Source organism: Balaenoptera ricei, chromosome 12 (genome assembly GCF_028023285.1).
Source record: "Balaenoptera ricei isolate mBalRic1 chromosome 12, mBalRic1.hap2, whole genome shotgun sequence".
NCBI lineage: Eukaryota > Metazoa > Chordata > Mammalia > Artiodactyla > Balaenopteridae > Balaenoptera > Balaenoptera ricei.
In genome coordinates this window covers 77,791,253-77,795,797 of record NC_082650.1, presented here as the reverse complement: position 1 = coordinate 77,795,797, position 4,545 = coordinate 77,791,253, and positions in this window count along the sequence as shown.

Below are 4,545 nucleotides of genomic sequence, written 5' to 3'. Positions count from 1 at the left end.
ATATAAGTACAATATTATACATCAATTATATCTCCATAAACTGAAAAATTAAATTTAAAAATTAATATAAAGAAGTAAAGTCTAAGCATAGCTGAAATTCTTGAAGGTGGTTGCCTGGGGAAAGAGGACTTGAGGAGGGCAAAAGAGAGGAGGAATAAAGGACTAATATTTCCATTATAAACACTGAAGAAATACTTGACTTTATAAATCTGAGTATATGTTTGATTTTAAATGATTAAATAGATTTTTTTCTCCATCTAGAATTTATATTGGTGAGTGGAGTGAGATAGAGATCTAACATCACAGTTTTCCAACTGCCTGTCCAGTTGTTATCTAGGCCAATTTTAATTACAGAAAAAAGAACTTTTCTCTCTCTCTCTTTTTTTTTCCTTCTCCTTCTTCTCTCCTTCTTCACACATTGTTGTTTTTTCATGGAACACCGAGAAACATAGAAATATAGAGTCATACACACACCCCGTCCTTCTGATTCTTCAAGGCCAATGCCATACCCTTAGATAATTTATACCTACTTACATTCAAGTCACTCTTGGGATGATCAGAGAAGTCAGAAACATCAGGTACAATATCAGAACTAAGTTTTTAGAGGATTTTGGTGATGGACACATTGAAAACCTTTGCTTCACATAAGTATTTCCTGGAGATCTCCAGGTGCTCTCCATTTATAAGTTAAAATAGTCTAGCACATGCAAAAGTATTCTACATCATTGGGAGAAATGAAAATTAAAACCACAATGAGATACCACTACACACCTACCTGAATGACTAAAACCAATAAGTATATTAAAATACCAACAACACCAAATGTTAATAAGGATTTGTAGCAACAAGAATTCTCAGAAATTGATAGTAGGAATGTAAAGTGGTACCACCTCTGGAAAAATTTCTGGAAGTTTTGAATAAAATTAAACATACATCTATTCTTATAACCAGCAATTTCACTCCTAGATCTTGAGTCAAGATAAATTAAAATATAAATTAAAATATAAGTATCCATTAATAGAGTAAGTAAACTATGGTATATTCATATAATGAAATGGTACTCAGAAATAAAAAAGGGCAACCTACTGATACAAACAACATGGATAAATCTCAAAAACATTCTGATGATTAAAAAAAGCTGTTATGGGCTGACTTGTGTCCCTCCACCCCCAAAATGTATATATTGAAGTCCTGTTTATAGTAATACCTCGGTATATGACTGTGTTTGGATATAGGATATTTCAAGAAGTAATTTAGGTAAAATGAGATTATATGGGTGGGCCTCAATGCAATATGCTGGTTCTTTATAAGAAGAGGAAATTAGGACACAGACAACACAGAGACAAAGGGACAACCATGTGAGGACAGCAAGAATGTAGTCATTTGCCAGCCAAAGAAAGAGGCCTCAGAAGAAACCAAATCTGCCAACATCTTGATCTTGGACTTTTAGCCTCCAGAACTGTGAGAAAATGCATTTCTGTTGTTTACACCATTAGTCTGTGGTAATTTTTATGGCAGCTCTAGCAAACTAATACAGAAGTCTTACACAAAAGAATACATATAATATTATTCCAATTATGTATGGAATTCTAAACAGGCAAAACTATTTTATGGAGAAAAAAAAATCAGAACAGTAGTTGCCTCTGAAGGATGAACTAGGGCATTAACTAATTGGGAAGGGACAAACTAGAAGTTTCTGGGGTGATGATAAAGAGGTTTGGGTTACACAAGTACATGCATTTGTCAAATCTCATGAATGTTCACTTAAGACTTGTGCATTTCACTATGTACAAATGCTACGTCAAAAGAGGAAAACCGTAAACAATCAGTGGGTCCCACCTCTGACATGAGAAGCTGTAGTGTTCCCTTTTCTTCCTTTACACTGCAATTACGGACCCAAGCACCGGTAGTGCTAGTGTATTTTGTGTGTTTCACTTGTATGTTTGCTAAAACCCGTAACGATGAAATTCCCTGGCTGACATGCCTCCGCTGTGCTCATCAGCCAAGAGAGATTAGTTGAAGAATGAAGCTGATCGGAGAGGAGACTTAACTTTTTATTCCCTGAGTAGGAAAAAAAATCTCAGTTGTACCACCGGCCAAAAGACTTTTTGATCCTCGGCCGAAGTCATCTGATGGCTTGAAAAACATAAATCTATAATATTCAGTGCCCTGAGTTGACTTGAGAGGGGATGATTCTCAAAATTTTTTGAGGAGCAAAGAAACAGAAATTTGCAAGAGGATAGGTGATAGCAGCTGGGCCTGTTCATGGTAAGCGGGTCTGGCTTCCTTAAGGTGGAAAATGAAGAAGCCTCTGGACTTTGGTTCAAAGCTCAGGTACATTTTGTTTAAAGGGGAAGAAAAACTCCAGTGCTCTGACCTATGTCTTCCTGCCTATGGGTTGTCTAGCCTATAATCTAGACACTGATATTCTATTTGTTGAGAAATTCTACCCTTTGTGCCTTTTGGGAGGTTCCTATTAATTTCTCAAATCACATTAGGGCATCAGCTACATAATCTTCTTCGCATTTTGACTGTTTTTGGCCCAGATATCAAGTTCATTTGCCTCTCAGTGAGACAAGCCTTTTTTATATCACTAAGCTTCCTCATTTGACCAGAAGGAAATGGGTAGGAAGCATGGCTAGGTGTACCCCACGGGGTTATGGCTGACAAATCTGATCTCAGAAAAGGGAAATAAACAGTGGTCCTAAATCTATGAGACTTGGGATGAGGCATAATATAGGATCTTTACTTCTATTACTAGAATTCTTCTCCCAATCATCAGCTTTTGGGAAAAAACCTGAAAAAAAAATGTGCTTAGCTTGCAGCACAATAGCACTTCTAAAGAAATCTCTTACTCTCTGAACTCCTCACTTTTCTCCTGTTTATTCTCCTGGAAATAAAAGAAGATATTGCCTAGAATTGACTAGAATTTTGGTGTGGTCTTTAGGATGAAGCCTGTTCTAAATCCGTGGAGTAATCCCAGTCTCCATCTGAAAGTGTCCATCATTGGCTGTGAAACCAATATCTGGTTATACTTACAAAGACTCTTTATGAGGTGCCCCCAGAATTCAAATCCTTTCTTCGAGGCCCTACTTTTTACAAAGGATATTATAGAAAAGTATATTCTGAATCCCTTTTATGTCTTTCTAGGAACAATATTCCATAAATACATAAATAGATCCTTAAATAAATAAAAGCCTTACAAAATATGTAGCCTGACCAATATGTAGCATCTAAGTCAGAAAACTGATGTGAGCAATAATGGTATTGCTCCCTGAAGTTTCTACTAGTCACTATATTATCCTGTCCAATTTTACTTGAGCACACACTGGATTGGGACTTTTGCTCCATTTATGTACTCTGATGAGACAGACCTTCAAAGATAATCTATTCCTCCATATATTTTTTTAATTGAGTTTTTCTGGTTGGTCATTCTCTACTTCACATAGATTTGCATTAAACATCTTTCTCCCAAGTGTAGACGATAATTAATTGATGGCTCAGTTAACCACTTTTCAAATTTGTCTGTTGCTTAAATGCAGTGAACTATGAAACCCATTAATTCCCCCAATAAAATAACTGTGCTATGATGCTTTATCTTAGCCCAAATCAAAGGGGCCTGGAAAATTCTAGAAACAGTAATGACCCAATCAATAATGTAGGACTTTATAATCCCAACCCCAAGAAGTAAATAAATGAATATTCTTTGAGCCTGATTGTATTCTTGATCACATTTTTCATTGACTAAATATTGTTTCTCAGGATATGGCAGTATTGCAAGTAAATGAAAAATGTCCATGAAAACAGTTCTTCCATGTTCAATCTCTTAGACCCCTTTAAATTCCAAGCTAATGGAAAAGTAATAATTTGGTACACACCAAATTTCAGCTAACCTCACAAAGGAAGCTTTTGAGCTATTGAATCAATATAATAAGACTGTATACTTCTCAATCCAATTTCCAGAAGACATTAATGTAATAAGTCTCACTGTATATATGCTGACTGATAAGATACAATTCCTTTTTGTGGGGAATCCATTTAATAGATAACTAAAGATTATGTTATCTGAATATTTATTATATAATACCACACTGCTCATAGGAAATGCAAACTATGTCCATGGTTCATCCAAGTTTTCATCTTTAAGAAATCTAAATTTATTAGATCATTCTGCACATCTCTCTAGGCCTTTCTCAGCAGAGTTGGATGAAAAAGGAACATTAGGTTGTTAAATTCATTCATCATTGTAACTTCACAGATGCAATCTCTGTGACAAATCTAAATATAATTTCACATATATTTTTAAGGGGTCAGTATTATTAAATGTTCAAAATCAGTCCATTGCAGTATCCTCACCTGTAAGTGCTAAACTGTGAAATGATTTCCTTCTAAAACTTAATCACAACTTCATCAATGCTGCCGAAATCACCACATACTTATTAGAGCAATAGAACAGACATAAGCTGGTTAGGGTGGAATGACAATTTCTACCACTAAAGATTAATAACAAAGGAAAAAATTGACAGCACTTTGTTAAAAATTGCC